At 47.7% G+C, this 19,228-nt stretch overlaps 1 long non-coding RNA gene across 1 annotated transcript; it reads right to left on the bottom strand.

Moving 5' to 3' along the window:
- Positions 1-8,989: 8,989 nt before the first annotated feature.
- Positions 8,990-17,329, bottom strand: LOC144511026 (uncharacterized). The gene is made up of 4 exons (XR_013500732.1): positions 17,188-17,329; positions 16,217-16,314; positions 12,410-12,486; positions 8,990-9,876 (listed from the first exon to the last, which is right to left on the bottom strand). It is a non-coding gene; the product is annotated as an uncharacterized LOC144511026 (long non-coding RNA).
- Positions 17,330-19,228: the final 1,899 nt, after the last annotated feature.

Here is a 19,228-nt window from a genome sequence, read left to right as displayed (position 1 = left end):
ATCCACATCAACTCTTCAGAGTTGACATCTGGTGAAAATTATCAGTAATTCTGTCTGAAACCAGCCCAGAAATCAAAGAAAGTTATTTTTATTTAGTTCTGTAGTTAGTCAAACTCGCAATGTTAACTCTTTCTCTGTCCAGACCTGCTGAGTTTTTCCAGCATTTTCTGTTTTAATTTCAGGTTTCCAGCATTCACAGCATTTTGCTTCTAATTAATTTGCATTTTTCTTACAGACTATATAAAAACTATTTGAGGTGAAGGGGTGGTAGACTCACCCAGATAGACTGACCCACAGACACCCACACAGACCCAGACCCATCTGCCCACATACACACTGATCCAGACACCCACACACATATCCACAAACACACCCACACACACTCACATACACACTTACCCAGACACCCACACACATACCCACAACAGATACCCCCACACAGACTGACACACACACAGACCCAAGACAGTTAAATTGTAGTTATTGATATGGGAATCTTTTGTTCCTCTGAGAGTTTTGAGGCAGTATGGGACACACCTAGCAGCAAGATTTCTCTTAACCTCTTGTCGGGGTGGTTGATGTTCAGGCCTCAGACCGACCAGTCCAAAGCTATTTAATTCTTTCAAATTGCAGGAGGGTGTGTGGATTCCTCCTGGGAGTTCTGGCACTGTTGGTGAAACACCTGTCCTCTGGTGACAGAGACTCCACAGTAAGAAGTCTCACAACACCAGGTTAAAGTCCAACAGGTTTATTTGGTAGCAAATACCATAAGCTTTCGGAGCACAGCTCCTTCGTCAGATGGAGTGAGTGACTCCATCTGACGAAGGGGCAGCGCTCCGAAAGCTTATGGTATTTGCTACCAAATAAACCTGTTGGACTTTAACCTGGTGTTGTGAGACTTCTTACTGTGTTCACCCCAGTCCAACGCCGGCATCTCCACATCAGGGACTCCCAGCAGCCGGTGTCTGATTGGAACTGGTGGAGCCGATTGGAAGAATGCTCACCAGCCTTTCCCACTCACTGCTCTTGAACCAAGAGAGAGGAATAGTCCACTGGCCATTCGAATCGAGATACCAGTTCATCAAAGAAGAAAGTTTCCGTTTCCTCTTCAAATTTAGGGACAAATTTGTGAATAATCCAGGAGAATGAAAATGATCCCTAGGCTGAGGGTGTTTCAATGATCCTGAGGTAAACACAGCTCCCTGTCGCTCTTTGCCCAGAACTTTCTCTCGGGTTTTTGGGAAGCATGTTGCTCCTTCCCTATTGGGATTCCCTTCTCCTGTCTTTTCTCCTGAGCTTCTCTCTCCTCCCTTTACTTTCTTCCTGAAACTTTAGTTTCTGATCCACAAGATAATTTCAGCTAAAATAATCTGACTAGTTTCGCATCCAGGGTCTTCCACCTAGGGTGGGGAGGGAGGACTCAGAGGGACAGAGAGAGATGTAGGTGTGTGAGAGAGTCTATGTCTGTGTGTGTCTATGTGTGACTGTGTGTGTGTGTGTATCTGTGTGTGTGTGTGTGTGTGCCTATGTCTGTGTGTGTCTATGTGTGTGTGTGTGTGTGTGTGTCTATGTCTGTGTGTGTCTATGTGTGTGTGTGTCTATGGGCCTGATTTTACCATTTTGAGTCTCAGTGCTGAATCTGGGCGTCAAATAGATCCGCGTCTGGAATCCTCTTTCCGGCGCGCCCATACACGTTTTGCCGGCTCCGGTCCAATCCACACTGTGGGCGGGGCTTAGCGCTGGCGGACCGATCGGAGCTCTGAACTGCGCATGCACAGTTCGAAAAAAATCTGACAGAGCGCGCCCGAGCGCGAAAGAAAAAAAAAGCAGAAAGCGGAGAGAGCGGCTCTCTGACGGTCATCCTCTGATCGGTTCGGGGGGGGTGGGGGGGCGGGGAACCCAGATCATCCTCTGGTCGGGTGGGGGTGGGTTTGCTGCCACTCTGCGGGCGATCCCTCCTCCCCACCGGAGGAACGAATCCCTCCTGCAGGAGTGGACGTGCGGCCATGCCATCCCACAAAAGCTTCAGGATGAAGCAATTCCTCGCTAAGGAGATGAAGCAGAACCGGCCGATTCCACAGTGGATCCACATGAAAACTGGCTACAAGATCAGTACAAGTCCAAGAGGAGACACTGGAGAAGGACCAAGCTGGGCCTGTAAAGGGATACACCATCACTGGTACACTACCAGCCACAGCCATCTCTCCCGCTCTCTTGCCCCTGCAGGGAAGAGTAATCTGTGGCTGGTAGTGTTCCAGTGATGGTGTAGATGGTTTAGAACAGGGACTAAAGGCGAGCCCCAGGAAGGCCCAAATAGGGAAGTGCAGGTGTTATATTTGGGACACCTGATATCCCAGGGGACGAAAGAAATGCCATTGGACAGGAAAACAGCCATACAGCAAATGCCAAGACCAGTAACCGACCGAGGGGTAAGGAAGGTTTTGGGGTTGTTTAATTACAGCCGCAACTTTATACCGGAATTCGCAAGGCTCGCCGAACCAATACAAAGGCTAGTAAAAGGGGGGAAACCCGCTCTAGAAGTTATAGAATGGGGATCAGAACAGGAAGAAGCATATAGTAAACTAAAAGCAGAACTAATGACAGCTCCGGGACTTGGACTGCCCAATGCTAGTAAAGATTTTCATATCTATTGTAATAATGAAGGGGGGTTTTATTCGGCAGTAGTTACACAGGTCCATGGGGACAAACAGCGACCCATGGATTATTATTCCACAGTGGAGGGCCCCGTAGTAACCGGGTTACCCAGATGTATAGCCGCACTAGATAACGCGGCATGGGCAGTAAAGGTCAGCGAGCCCATCATCATGACGGGGAATATTGTTTCACACACCAAACATACCTTGATGGAAATGGTGAACACAGGAAAATTGCGGTCTGTCTCAAACATGAGAAGGACGAAGTGGGAGGCAGTGCTTCTCCCACCCACTAAGTCCATCACCATTGTACGAGACATGGGAATGAACCCCGCAGAAGGAATGTTAGGTGAAGGAAACCCACACACGTGTGGGGACGCAGATGAGGAGGTAGAGGAAGGTAGAATAAAAGAGGTGCCCTGGAGGCACCAGATATGGTCCTGTTTGTGGATGGATCACGGAAATATGTAGATGGGTCACCACGAACAGGATGGGCGGTAGTGAATGCGGACTTACAAATTGTTCAAGTGGGAAGGATAGAGGGAGGCATGTCAGCGCAAGTGGTGGAACTGGTAGCCTTAACTCAGACTTTTACCGAGGCGGCGGGGAAAAAGGTCAACATTCACACCGATAGTAGATATGCGTTCGGAATTATACATGACTATATGACCATTTGGGGGAGAAGGGGATTTATCACAATAGGAGGCATTCCAATTAAACATGGCCAGAAAATAACAACCTTATTGGAAGTCAGCGAGCGCCCATCGGAAGCTGGGGTATTGAAGGTAAAGAGACACTAAAAGGAACCATACAAGCAAAGTCCTGAGTGGCATATCTTTAAGGGGAACCAGGCAGCTGACAAAGCGGCATGATCTGCCTTGGAAACAGGGGAAGTGCAGGCCTTGCCGGCCGCCTTGGCTAAAACCGAACCCCCGATAGACATCTCACAGCTACATGCTGATACCCCGGAAAAAGAATGTGTGAGGTGGAAAACTCAAGGAGCTACACCTGATGGAAGGGGGGGGGGGGGGGGGGGGGGAGGGTATGGAGATTAAATGATAAAGTCCTAGCCCCGGAATGTATCCAGCATACTCTGATGCGGTTACATCATGGGCTGTCGCATGTGGGAAGGGATGCCATGATGACCAGTATAGGGAAGGAATGGTGGTGGAAAGGAATGGGACGGGACATTGCTTGATATTGTCACCGGTGCATAACCTGTGCACAGTGCAACCTCGGAAGACCCATAAAAATCAAGATGGGGCACCCGCCTCGCCCCAAGGGTCCCTGGGAACACCTGCAAATTGACTTTACAGGACCTCTCCCGCAGTCACACGGAAGAACCTACTGCTTGGTACTAATTGACCAATTCACCAGATGGGTAGAAGCATTCCCGATGAAAAATTGTTCTGCCACTACAGTGGCTAGAATACTAGCTGAGGAAGTTATCCCAAGTGGGAGGCGCCTTTGCAAATAGATTCCGATCAAGGCACGCACTTTACGGGGAAGGTTGTAAAGACCATATGTCAACTGATGGGGATAAAACAGAAGTTTCACATACCCTACCACCCTCAAAGCTCGGGAATGGTGGAACGTATGAACAGGACGCTTAAGACCTCTCTGGCAAAGGCCATGCAGGAATCAGGAAACAGATGGACAGAAGTATTACCCGCCATATTAATGAAACTCAGGGCCACCACAAATCTGACCACTGGGCTGACACCATGCGAGCTAATGACCGGAAGGGCTATGCAACTGCCCGAGTCCATCATTACCGGAGGGGCAGCTGTAGGCCCATTACGGGACAGGGTTAGACGATATGTATTAGAGTTAAGCTCCCAATTAAAAGATACGCGGAAAACAGTACGGGACAAACAAATAGTGATAGATGAGCACAATAAACTAGAACAGACCCCGGAGGTACCCCCGGTGGGCAGCAAGGTTATTACCCTGGGTTCGCCCCCAAATGGAATGGTCCTTATGAGGTTATTATCAGTGGAGACACCTATGCCTGCATAGATATGCAAGGCAGGGGTGTCTGGAAGCATTGGACTCAGTTAACAGAATACACTGGCACCAATTGGAAAACATGTAATGTGTTCAATTCACAGATACGTGAGACGGCCAACTTACAAGCAAGCTGAATGGGTTTGCGGGAAGTTGCACGCGGCGGTATAGCCTTTGAACCATTGTATAACAGTCGCGCAGGGTTATTAGTAAGTGATAAGATGCTTCTCATGCTGATACTCACGACCCTGGCCCTGTTAGCCATAGCGGGAAAGTATAGATGGAATTATGAGGATTTAGGGATGAAGCACAGTGATAATCTCTGTAATGATGACTCTGTCTATTGTGTGAACACCTTTGTGTATATGTCTTATCTGTATGCATCACAATCGAATCTGAGCAAGTGCTGGGTCTGTTCACACATTCCCACGCACGGAGGAAAGGGAGGAATTCCTTTATTCCCTATCCCTTTATCAGCTCCGGAAATGATAGAATGGGTTTTAAATCAGAATGGAACCCAGGAAGGGACAAGGAAACTGACATTTAAAACCCCATCAGGTACCACCATGCAGGGTACATTTAACATCAGCAACAGTGATGTTGTTTTAGAGCTGGGGGGGCGGAGGGTGCACTTTATCAACCTTTAAGAAGAATTACCAGCCCAGCTACGACAGATCAGGATCCCCACCCTACTTCATCGTGAAAAATCAACAAAGGGGAGTTATCTGCCTGACAAGAAATGGAACCATACCTGTTGGCCGTAGCTACTGTATACGGCAGATTGATGTCACTAATGATGCTTGGGCCATGGTACAACAGGTCACAATCCAGTGCCCCATAGCCACCGTCCCGGTTACCCTCTCCTCCGCTTATGGAAGCGAGATGACAGCATATAATGGTACCTATTTTGTCTGTGGAAACAATGCCTATCCGTGGCTTCCCTGGAATTGGGCAGGATCGTGTTATTTGGCATATGTGGTGCCTTATATTCACCATTACACTGATTTACGGGACCACCCCGAGATACACCTGCTTAGGGCTAAGCGAGCCATTAGTGAGACAGAACGGTTCTTCATGATGGTCTACCCACTTTATGGGACAGCAAAGGCAGCACAGGAACTTATACGAATGGCCTCGACCCGAGAGAAAATTGCAAATGAGACTAAAGATGGGTTCGAGGAGGTGAGCACGGCCGTCTCTGAAATGTCAGCAGGGGTCGTAGCTATTCGGACCGTGGCATCACAGAACCGATTGGCACTCGATTATGTGCTAGCCTCCCAAGGAGGAACATGTGCTATAGTTGGCTCCGAATGCTGTTTGTATATTTCCAATGCTTCGGAGAATCTAACTCACTTGGCAGATCATAGTAAACATGTGGCGAAAACAATACAGGATGAGGGGAACCAATATCACAATTATAACCCTCCGGGCTGGCTGGGTCTACGGTTCAGGTCGTGGCGTTTATACCTGATGCATGGATTGATTGTATTAATTGTAATTGCTTGCTGGGTTTGTATGGCATTATTGAACGCTTGCTGTAAAACAGTAACAGCGTGGATTATGCTGGGTACAAGTGTACAGGCAGAGGGGGCAGACCTCCTGACAAAGGAGCCAGGCCCATTTGCTGATAACATTTGGTTCTAAGTTGGTTATGGGGCCATGGCCCGACCAAAAGGGGGGAATGAAGACAGGAATGGGTTAATGAACTTTGTAACACTTAAGATTTGTGCAAACTCGAACTTTGTGATACTTTGGGATTTGTGAGAAGCATTGTACAGCTTGTTTTCATGTATCCAAACCAGATAAGAGAAACAGCTGTTTCCCAGCTAATCGTGTTCAGGAATGTGGCTAACCCAGCTGGTATAAGCTAAGCTAGACTCCATTTTATGTTCTTTTATATTATTTACCTTTGTTTAACACGGTGGAGCTGACATGTATACCTTCTGTGATCGTATAATCATAGATTCATATATATTCATTATATACTATTCATCCTCACTGATATACAGTGCTATGTAGGCACCTGTACGTCAGTTAACTTGTTTGTGCAAACTTATAATCTAAACAACCCACATGAGTCCACATAGAGGCAACAAAACAGACAGCCTTGAGATGGCCACGATTACGCAGACTACGCAAAGGATGGAATCGCTGAGACAGCAATAATCGTGAGAAAGTGCGGACGTGACCCGGGGCAAAAATATATGTATAAATATTTGATCTTAACTCGTATTCAATTAGAAATCTGGAGACCGTGTTAGGGGCCGGACTACTCCCACAAGCTTGTGAAAATAAACCACTGTACTTTGACTCACAACTAGTCTCAGAGGTATTATTTTACCTACAACAACCTCCCCCAACAAAGCCATGCTGACTATCCTTGATCAATCCTTTCCCCTCCAAGTGCTGATTAATTCTGTCCCTCTGAATATTTTCTAATAATTTCCCTACCGCTGATGTTGAACTCACTGGTCTGTAATTACCTGGGATTTTCCCTGCTTCCCTTGTTGAATAATGGGAGCTGTCCTCCACTCCTATGGAATCTGTCCAGAGAGGATTTGAAAAATAGCATCAGAGCCCCTGCAATCTCTTCCCTTGTCTCACACAGCAGCATGGCGTCTGAGCCTGGGTATTTATCTACTTTTAAACCCAGTAAAATCATTAACACCTCCCCCCTCACAACGCTAATCTGTTCAATTAGATCGCAATCACCTCCCAGCTTTCTATACCTCTCCCTTGGAAACAGAGTGTCTGGAACATGCTCTCTGTCTCGCTGCTCCTTCACAGGAGCTGAACGACTCATCAAACAATTAACCTCTCGTCCTGAAGCCGTCAAAACCATTTTTTGAAGATGAAAAAGTTAGAGAGAGAAAAGGAGACCCCCCCCCCCCCTCTCCCCCCGTTGCTCCAAATTCATGCATGTACTCACTCAGCCCGTGTGTCACTCACCTGTCTCTCTCCCAGCTTCTCCTGCACCACCCACTGCACAGTGACACATTTTGGGTGGGTTTAACTCTTCGCAATAAGAATGTTTCGGGATTCTGTCAGCATTCTTGGGAGTTCAAAAGTTTCCGTGGATGTTAAAGTTTGGGAAACTCCAGTCCAACAGTTCAAATGCCAGAGGTCACATGATGTGCTGTGGCCACCTTATTCTTTTATTTTTAAAATATAACTTTAAAGTCTGTGATATCTTCATTGGCCATCATGGAAATGACAGAGTGCGTCCTGTCGCATAAACAATATCCAAAGTAGCAACATTTAATCAAAGAGTTTTACAGCACAGAAAGAGGCCCTTCAGCCCATCATGTCTGCACCAGCCATCAAGCACCTTTCTATTCTCAGCCCATTTTCCAGCACTTGGTCTGCAGCCATGCACACTCGGGAATTTCAAGCGCTCATCTAAATTCTTCTTCAATATTGAGGGCTCCTGCCTCCACCACCCTTTCAGGAAGAATGTTCCAGATTCCCACCACACTGGGTGAAAATGCTTTTCCTCAAATCCCCTCTAAAATCTCCTGCTCTTTACCTTAAATCTCTGCCCCCTGGTTACTGACCCATCTACGCGGGAGAACTTTCTTCCTATCCACCCTATCTATGTCCTGCACCCTCACTGCCGCAAGTTGTTTGTATTTCAAATGCAGCGTCCAGATTGGTGAAGATATTGAAGTTGCCAGGGTAGGTTGATCAAAAATAAATCTAAAGCAATCTTAAAACTCCAAAATAACAGGATAATCTTAAAGAAATGGGAGATATCATTTGAGGTTTAGAAAATAATTAAAGGAATGGATTCTATTCCGAGGGATAAACTGTTTGAGCTACAAGAAGATTGCAGAATTTGGGCGCACAAGTGTGAAATTGAGAATTGAAGGGCAGATCATTGAAGTTTGTATTAGCATCAATTTCCTTTCTCTCTTTCCCTTATTCCTACCACACTGACGGAATGGGAGAATGGGGCACCAGGGTCCACACTGGCTGGCAGAGTATGGGATAGGAGGGTCTCACTGAGCGGGGATTTGATACAGGGGTCTCCCTCTGTGCAGCAGCGCCTGAGGAACCACCAGCTTTGTTTTAAAGCTGAAACTGAAATGTTTCATTCTGGAGACAGAGTTTAGGGTCTGGCTGTGAAAAGCCTCACTGTACAGATTTAGGAACAAGGCAGTTCCTGACATCCTGCAGCACCTGGTGTCTATTTGATGAATCTGGGCTACAACACTCGGTCCAAGTCTTGTCACCAGGTCAGGAACCGATCTCTATAGTGAGTGGTTGAATATTTGCTACAGTTTATTATATCCTTATCTTCGGTTTTCTAACCAGAAACAACAATCTCTGAAGTGAAAGCAACATTTATTTTGTTTCAAAGAGGGTTTAATCCAGAAAGAAACATAAAGTGAATCAGAAATTGAAGCATTAATTCTGTTCCTGATGCTGGATATTCCACAGCTCACTCACTGGCAAATCATATCCCGAGTAACAAGAAATACAGACCAACATTTGGAGCCATGTCTTTGTTGGAGAGGCTGACAAATTCTCAGGCACACAGCAGCAGACACCGGCATCTCCCACCATGGAGATGGCTGACACCCTATCTATCACATTCATATATCCAGCTTTTATCCTGATAGGAATCAGAGAGAATCCAGGAAAACTCTCCTTTGTACCTGAGGAAAACTTGGCAAAACTTGCTGCAATGCCATTCAGCACTTCCCCATTCCAACTTCCTGACATCAGTTTGAAGATTGAATGCATTGTGACAGATTCACATCCACGCTGGGCTGTAGGGGGTGTGACTGGGAGTTGAGATGGAGCCTGGGCTCCTGTCTCAATGAGTTGAGTACAACACATTGTTTTTGGGGCTGATATGGGCTGGCTGCTGGCTGTCAGTTAACATGGGAACAGAACGAGAAAGATTAGACAAATACAATTTAATTTTAACAATAATATGCCAGTCATTCTCTACACAACACCTGAAAGATTTGTGGCAGATTCCAAGGGAAGCATCTCTTCTGAAGTTTTTTCATGTTTTCACCGATAACTTTTGGGGAAAACAGTCATAAACAGAGTTGATGCTTCATTGGTTGAAACTGTCAAATTCTATCAGGATTTTTTGACCATCATTTGGATTCCATTAGATGATGTTGCAACCCCTTTTCTGCTCATGGTGAGTTATCTTCTCCACATTACTTCCCTTTTTGGCTGACTTCACTGCTTCAATGATCTGATGGAAATAAACCAAGATTTAAAGCACAAACATCAATAACTAATGGGGAGGCGATGGCCTAGTGATATTATCGCTAGACTATTAATCCAGAAACTCAACTAATATTCTGGGGACCCGGGTTCGAATCTCACCACGGCAGATGGTGGAATTTGAATTCAATTTAAAAATATCTGGAATTAAGAATCTACTGATGACCACAAAACCATCGTTAATTGTCAGAAAACCCCTGGTTCACTAATGTCCTTCAGGGAAGGAAATCTGCCGTCCTTCCCCGGTCTGGCCGACATGTGACTCCAGAACCACAGCAATGTGGTTGACTGTCAACTGCCACCCAGTTATCACCACCACCCTCTCAAGGGCAACTAGGGATGGGCAATAAATGCTGGCCAGCCAGCGACGCCCCTGTCCCACGAATTAATAAAAAAGAACATAGTTCCAGGCAACCTTTGTAATGGGAATGGTTCAGCAGAACTAACTGCAAATGCAGCAATCATTCTCCCATTCCACAATCCAGCCCCTCCCATTCCCAGACTGAGGCAAAACTCCTCAGCTCCACCTCAGATGCAGCGAGATTCTGATGGACAGCACCTGGGGATGCAGAAAGAATTCTGCAGTAATAAAAAAAAACCATGCGGATGCTGGAAATGTGAAATAAAAACAGGAAATGCTGGAAAAACTCAGCAGGTTCTCCTCAGGTTCACATAGACATAAGAACATAAGAACTAGGAGCAGGAGTAGGCCATCTGGCCCCTCGAGCCTGCTCCGCCATTCAATAAGATCATGGCTGATCTTTTTGTGGACTCAGCGCCACTTACCCGCCCGCTCATCATAACCCTTAATTCCTTTTCTGTTCAAAAATTTATCTTTGCCTTAAAAACATTCAATGAGGTAGCCTCAACTGCTTCACTGGGCAGGGAATTCCACAGATTCACAACCCTTTGTGTGAAGAAGTTCCTCCTCAACTCAGTCCTAAATCTGCTTCCCCTTATTTTGAGGCTATGCCCCCTAGTTCTAGTCTCACCTGCCAGTGGAATCTTAATTATTCCCTTCATAATCTTATGTGTTTCTATAAGATCTCCCCTCATTCTTCTGAATTCCAATGAGTATAGCCCCAGTCTACTCAGTCTCTCCTCATAAGCCAACCCTCTCAACTCCGGAATCAACCTAGCGAATCTCCTCTGCATCCCCCTCCAGTGCCTGTATATCCTTTCTCAAGTAAGGAGACTAAAACTGTACACAGTACTCCAGTTATGGCCTCACCAGCACCCTATACAGCTGCAACATAACCTCGCTGTTTTTAAACTCCATCCCTCTAGCAATGAAGGACAAAATTCCATTTGCTTTCTTAATTACCTGCTGCACCTGCAAACCAACTCCTTGAGATTCCTGCACAAGGACACCCGGGTCCCTCTGCACAGCAGCATGCTGCAATGTTTTACCGTTTAAATAATAGTCCATTTTGCTGTTATTCCTACCAGAATGGATGACCTCACATTTACCAACATTGTACTCCATCTGCCAGACCCTCGCCCACTCACTTAGACTATCTATATCCCTTTGCAGACTTTCAGCGTCCTCTGCACACTTTGCTCTGCCATTCATCTTAGTGTCACTAACACTTGGTCCCCAACTCCAAATCATCTATGTAAATCGTAAACAATTGTGGTCCCAACACTGATCCCTGAGGCACACCACTAGTCACTAATCGCCAACCAGAAAAACATCCATTAACCCTCTGCTTTCTGTTAGTTAACCAATCCTCTATCCATTACCCGTAACACCGTGCACCTTTATCTTATGCAGCAGTCTTTGGTGCGGCACTTTGTTGAATGCCTTCTGGAAATCCAGACACACCACATCCACAGGTTCCCCATTGGCCACCGCCCATTAGCTGTGTTTCTCTCTCCATAGAAGCTGCCAAAACTGCTGAGTATTTCCAGCATTTTCTGTTTTTATTTAAGAATTCTCCAGTACTTACTGACTTCTTTCAGAACCAGCAATGCTTCACAATGATCTTTTATTTGTCTAACTGTGGGAGAGATATTTTTGCTTTTATGTTCCTGATACCTCATTTACTCAGAGGGTCAATTCTTTCAATGCTGGAGTTTGAGATGTCGGCAGGTTTTTTTCAGACAGAGACTGACAGGAAATGTTCACGTCGCCAGAAACACTTTTCATCCAAATTGCTCTGAAATGATTTCAGGTCTTTTGCTTCTACAGTTCAGAACTCAAACACCGATCAATCTCAGTGCAAATATCCTTCCAGCTGTTTAACCATCTCAGTTCAACACTAACGTTAGGATTTCTCCTGCCTCCCATGTATTTACGCTCTGACAGTGAATCAAATCTCACTTCCCTCCCTGGAAACTCCCAGCAGTAGTTTAATTTCACAATATTGTGTGCTGGATAACGGAGGTGCTCCTGAGAGTGGTAGTGAACAAGGTATTAAATGCCAAAGAGGAATTGACGACCATCCTCCTTCTACAGTCTTGGTTCTGAATAAAAAATACATTTTATCGGAGCGACTCACATCATAATGATAAGGAAATCCATGTGATTCCAACTTAGAGAAAACCAGCTTGTTGTTAATTGAAACTTCAAAACTTCCTGAGAGAGAAAGAAAAATAATTGTTCAGGCATTATATTAACTCAGCAGAATCACATTATTACCACACAGAGGGAGGCCATTCAGCCCATCGCATCTGCACTGACTCTCTAAACGTGCATCATGATTTAGTGCCATTCCCCCGACTTTTCTCCTATCTCTGAACATTGTTTCTACTCAGAGGCAGCATGGATTTCTGAAGGGGAAATCATGCTTGACAAATCTGTTGGAATTCTTTGAAGATGTAACTAGTAGAGTTGACAAGGGGGAACCAGTCGATTGGTATATTTGGACTTTCAGAAAGTGTTTGACAAAGTCCCGCACAAGAGATTATCGTGCAAGATTAAAGCGCATGGGATTGGGGGAAGTGTATTGAGATGGATAGAAAACTGGTTGGCAGAGAGGAAACAAAGAGTAGGAATTAATGAGTGCTTTTCAAATTGCAGGCAGTAACAAGTGGGGTGCCACAGGGATCAGTGCTGGGACCCCAGCTATTCACAATATATATTAATGGGATTTGGATGAGGGAATAAAATGTAACATCTCAAAGTTTGCAGATGATACCAAGTTGGGTGGGAGGGTGAACTGTGACGAGGATGTAGAGATCCTTCAGAATGATCTGGACAGGTTGGGTGAGTGGGCAAATCAATGGCAGATGCAGTATAATTTGGATAAATGTGAGGTTATTCACTTTGGAAGCAAAAACAAGAAGGCAGATTACTACCTGAATGGCTGTAAATTGGGAGAGGGGAGTGTGCAGTGGGACCTGGGTGTCCTTGTGCACCAGTCACTGAAGGTAAGCATGCAGGTGCATCAGGCGGTAAAGAAGGCAAATGGCATGTTGGCCTTCATTGCGAGAGGTTTCGAGTACAGGAGCAGGGATGTGTTGTTGCAATTATACAGGGCCTTGGTGAGGCCACACCTAGAGTATTGTGCGCAGTTTTGGTCTCCTTTTCTGAGGGAGGATGTTCTTGCTCTTGAGGGAGCGCAGCGAAGGTTTACCAGGCTGATTCCGGGGATGGTGGGACTGATGTATGAGGAGAGGTTGACTAGGGGTTAGGATTGTTTCACTGGAGTTCAGACGAATGAGGGCGGGGAATCTCAGAGACTTATAAAATTCTGACAGGACTAGACAGGGTAGATGCAGGGAGGATGTTCCTGATGGTGGGGGTGTCCAGAACCTGGGGTCACAATCTGAGGATTCAGGGTAGACCATTTAGGATGGAGGTGGAGACATTTCTTCACCCAAAGAGTGGTGAACCTGTGGAATTCATTACCACAGGAAGTAATTGATGCCAAAACATTGAATGCATTCAAGAGGCGGCTGGATATAGCACTTGGGGGGGGAATTGGATCAAAGGTTATGGGGAAAAAACAGGATTAGGCTATTGAGTTAGATGATCAGCTGTGATCGTGATGAACGGCAGAGCAGCCTCGAAGGGCCAAATGGCCTCCTCTTGCTCCTATCTTCTATAAGAACATAAGAACTAGGAGCAGGAATAGGCCATCTGGCCCCTCGAGCCTGCTCCACCATTCAATAAGATCATGGCTGATCTTTTTGTGGACTCAGCTCCACTTACCCGCCTGCTCACCATAACCCTTAATTCCTTTACTGTTCAAAAATTTATCTATCTTTGCCTTAAAAACATTCAATGAGGTAGCCTCAACTGCTTCACTGGGCAGGGAATTCCACAGATTCACAACCCTTTGTGTGAAGAGGTTCCTCCTCAACTCAGACCTAAATCTGCTTCCCCTTATTTTGAGGCCATGCCCCCTAGTTCTAGTTTCACCCGCCAGTGGAAACAACTTCCCTCTTTCTATCTTATTTATTCCCTTCTTAATCTTATATGTTTCTATAAGATCTCCCCTCATTGTTCTGAATTCCAATGAGTATAGCCCCAGTCTACTCAGTCTCTCCTCATAAGCCAACCCTTTCAACTCCAGAATCAATCTAGTGAATCTCCTCTGCACCCCCTCCAGTGCCAGTATATCCTTTCTCAAGTAAGGAGACTAAAACTGTACACAGTACTCCAGGTGTGGCCTCACCAGCACCTTATACAGCTGCAACATAACCTCATTGTTTCTAAACTCCATCCCTCTAGCAATGACAGACGAAATTCCATTTGCCTTCTTAATTATCTGCTGCACCTGCAAACCAACTCCTTGTGATTCATGCACAAGGACACCCAGGTCCCTCTGCACAGCAGCATGCTGCAATTTTTTACCATTTAAATAATAGTCCATTTTGCTGTTATTCCTACCAAAATGGATGACCTCACATTTACCAACATTGTTCTCCATCTGCCAGACCCTCGCCCACTCACTGAGACTATCTATATCCCTTTGCAGACTTTCAGCATCCTCTGCACATTTTGCTCTTCCACTCATCTTAGTGTCATCTGTGAATTTTGACACACTACACTTGGTCCCCAACTCCAAATCATCTATGTAAATCGTAAACAATTGTGGTCCCAACACTGACCCCTGAGGCACACCACTAGTCACTAATCGCCAACCAGAAAAACATCCATTAACCCTCTGCTTTCTGTTAGTTAACTAATTCTCTATCCATTACCCGTAACACCGTGCACCTTTTATCTTATGCAGCAGTCTTTGGTGCGGCACCTTGTCAAATGCTGCATAATGTTCTATGTTTCTAAATAATCCTCTAATGCCTCGATTGTGCCTGCCTCCATCACACTACAGAAAGTACAAAAACTACAAAATGCCCTGAATGTAGCCCAATTCATCACGCAAACCAGCCTCCCATCCATTAACTCTGTCTACACTTCCCGCTGCCTCGGGAAAAGCAGCCAGCAAAATTAAGGACCCCCCGCACCCCGGACATTCTCTTATGCACCTTCTTCCTTCGGGAAAAAGATACAATAGCCTGAGGTCACGTACCAACTGACTCAAGAACAGCTTCTTCCCTGCTGCTGTCAGACTTTTGAATGGACCTACCTTGTATTAAGTTGATCTTTCTCGACACTCTAGCTATGACTGTAACACTACATTCTGCACCCTCGCCTTTCCTTCCCTATGAACAGTATGCTTTGTATAGCGCGCAAGAAACAATACTTTTCACTGTATGTTAATACATGTGACAATAATAAATCAAATCAAATCAAAAATCACTTCCAGTCCCGAACCATTCGCAGGCATTGCCAATGTGAAAAAAGCTGCATGAAGTGTATTCGAGTTTAGCAGTGAGCTGAGTGGGGATATCAGGCCCTTTTAAACAGTTGCTGTTTGTATCTACTTGTGGAATCCCTGCAGCGCAGAATGACGCCATTCAGCCCATCGAGCTTGCATCAGTAGCAACCCCACCCAGGCCCTATCCCCGTAGCTTCTTGTATTTCCCTGCAAATCCCCTAAGGGTCAATTTAGCACGGCCAATCAACATAACCTGCACATCTTTGGACTGTGGGAGGAAACCCACGCAGACACGAGGAGAACGTGCAGACTCCACACAGACAGTGACCCAAGCCGAGAATCGAACCTGGGTCCCTGGTGCTGAGACTGCAATGCTAACTACTGTGTCACCTTGGAGGAAGCAATGAGCCAACGGTACAGGTAGCAATTCAGTGTAACAGGGAGCTTTGAGCCTCTGAAGGACAGTCTTTGCTGGAACAGGGTGACAGTGAGACATTGTCACAAAGTTCTGTCGTGGGAATTTCTGCATCATCAAACAGTTGGAGGTTGTCAAATGTTTCACACGCGGGAATCACTCACCTGTCTGCCCAATTAAACCAGTGACATGAGCCTCAGGAACCTGCTCCCTGATTTCATCAGCCAGAGTCAGGAAATGGGCCAGGAATCCTCATCCAGAACTGGGGAGAGATTTACAAAAATGGTTAGAACTCATTCCCCAGCGGGAAATTGATGCAGGAATTGGGGACTGGGTCTTCCACCGCCAATCAGCAACTTCTGATCCCCACTTTGCTGAAAAATTCAAACATAAATCCTGGAAAGTCCCCCAGCATCAATCAGGAAGATCAAATTTTCAAACTTTCAGGGAAAGTTCCAGAAACTCTGCACTTTTTCAGCATTCGCTCCAACAAGTTTATATTTAAATGGTTTGACAAATATTTCTTTCAAAGAACAAAAAGTTTGTTTCTAAAAGTTTCTAAAGTTTATGATTTATTTGTTATTGTTTATCAAACCCGGGGCCATTCTCCCAGCCCCAACCCCCCCGGGTTTAATCCCGGGTTTAACCCGGTTTTTGCCCCAAACTGAAAACGACCTTCGACAATTTCAGGATTAAACAAAGTTAAATTTCACTTTCCCGCCCTGTCCGGACTCTCCGCCCTGTCCGGGCCCCCCCGGACACTGTCCGGACTCTCCGCCCTGTCCGGGCCCCCCCGGACACTGTCCGGACTCTCCGCCCTGTCCGGGCCCCCCCGGACACTGTCCGGACTCTCCGCTCTGTCCGGAACCCCCGGACACTGTCCGGACTCTCCGCTCTGTCCGGAACCCCCGGACACTGTCCGGACTCTCCGCTCTGTCCGGACCCCCCCGGACACTGTCCGGACTCTCCGCTCTGTCCGGACTGTCCGGACTCTCCGCTCTGTCCGGACCCCCCCGGACACTGTCCGGACTCTCCGCTCTGTCCGGACCCCCCCGGACACTGTCCGGACTCTCCGCTCTGTCCGGACCCCCCCGGACACTGTCCGGACTCTCCGGACTCCGGGTTGAATATTCACCAATATTCGATATTCACTTCCACCGCCATGGGGAATTCTCCGGCGGCGCTGCGATTTTCCGCTAAACTTTCCGCCAGCGCTCGGTGACTTTCTGATTCAATCAAATCCGGATCCATTCCGCAGTCGCAGCGGAAACACCGCCCCGAGCACGTCATCCCGCGGCCACTCAGCCCCTCTGCCCTGTACTAGCCCCACGCGCAGGACACTCAGTCCCTGTACTCACCCCCTGTGCAGACACTCGGCCCCTCTCCCTGTACTCACCCCCTGTGCGGACACTCAGCCCCTCTCCTGTACTAGCCCCCTGTGCGGCCACTCCCCCTCTGCCCTGTACTAGCCCCACGCGCAGGACACTCAGTCCCTGTACTCACCCCCTGTGCGGACACTCGGCCCCTCTCCCTGTACTCACCCCCTGTGCGGACACTCAGCCCCTCTCCTGTACTAGCCCCCTGTGCGGCCACTCCCCCTCTGCCCTGTACTAGCCCCACGCGCAAGACACTCAGTCCCTGTACTCACCCCCTGTGCGGACACTCAGCTCCTCTCCTGTACTAGCCCCCCTGTGCGGACACTCAGCCCCTCTCCTGTACTAGCCCCCTGTGCAGACACTCAGCCCCTCTCCTGTACTAGCCCCCTGTGCGGACACTCAGCCCCTCTCCTGTACTAGCCCCCCTGTGCGGACACTCAGCCCCTCTCCTGTACTAGCCCCCCTGTGCGGACACTCAGCCCCTCTCCTGTACTAGCCCCCCTGTGCGGACACTCAGCCCCTCTCCTGTACTAGCCCCCCTGTGCGGACACTCAGCCCCTCTCCTGTACTCGCCCCCCTGTGCGGACACTCAGCCCCTCTCCTGTACTAGCCCCCCTGTGCGGACACTCAGCCCCTCTCCTGTACTCGCCCCCCTGTGCGGACACTCAGCCCCTCTCCTGTACTCGCCCCCCTGTGCGGACACTCAGCCCCTCTCCTGTACTAGCCTCCTTTCCCCGGGACAAGCGCCTGCGTCACCGGGACCTCACTTTGTGATTCAAACACTGACCCGGGGGCGCGCACTGACCACCCCCCGGGGACGCGCTCCGGACAGTGACCCGGGGCCGCGCATTGACCCCGGAGGCGCGCACTGACCCCGAGGGCCGCGCATTGACACCGGAGGCGCGCATTAACCCCGAGGGCGCGCTCTGACCCTGGGGTGGCGCACTGACCCCGGGGGCGCGCACTGACCAAAACCGAGTAGTTGAAATGCTTTCAGGATTTGCATTGAACTAGCGCCTGCAGCCTCCCCGGAGCTGCAGCAACCAATTCGCACAGCAAGATCCCATAGTGAGGGTGGCGATGGAGAGAATGGGAATGGGAATGTACAGAACAATTCCTAATGGAATTTAACCTGAAAAGTTTGAGGTGATAGATTTTGGGAGCGCTCACAGGGCAAAGGCAAACATAATGAACGGTGCGAGGAGCAGAGGGACCTTGGGTGCAAGCCGATAGATCCCTGAGGCAGCAGGACAGGTTATTAGCCCAGGCATTGAATATAAGTAAGAGTTTTAACAACACCATGTTAAAGTCCAACAGGTTTATTTGGTAGCAAATACCATTAGCTTTCGGAGCGCTGCTCCTTCATCAGATGGAGTGGATATCTCGCAACAGACACCTCCAGACGCTGAAAGATGCCCTCATAAGAACAGGATATGGCGCTCGACTCATTCATCGACAGTTCCAACGCGCCACAGTGAAAAACTGCACTGACCTCCTCAGAAGACAAACACGAGACACGGTGGACAGAGTACCCCTCGTCGTCCAGTACTTCCCCGGAGTGGAGGAGCTAGGGCATCTCCTCTGGAGCCTTCAACATGTCATTGATGTAGATGAACATCTCGCTAAGGCCATCCCCACACCCCCACTTCTTGCCTTCGAACAACCGCACAACCTCAAACAGGCCATTGTCCACAGCAAACTACCCAGCCTTCAGGAGAACAGTGACCATGACACCACACAACCCTGCCACAGCAACCTCTGCAAGGCGTGTCGGATCATCAACACGGATGCCATCATCTC

Source organism: Mustelus asterias, chromosome 24, assembly GCF_964213995.1.
Source record: "Mustelus asterias chromosome 24, sMusAst1.hap1.1, whole genome shotgun sequence".
NCBI lineage: Eukaryota > Metazoa > Chordata > Chondrichthyes > Carcharhiniformes > Triakidae > Mustelus > Mustelus asterias.
Note: the sequence above shows the minus strand (reverse complement) of the source record. Positions and strands in the feature narration are given on the sequence as shown.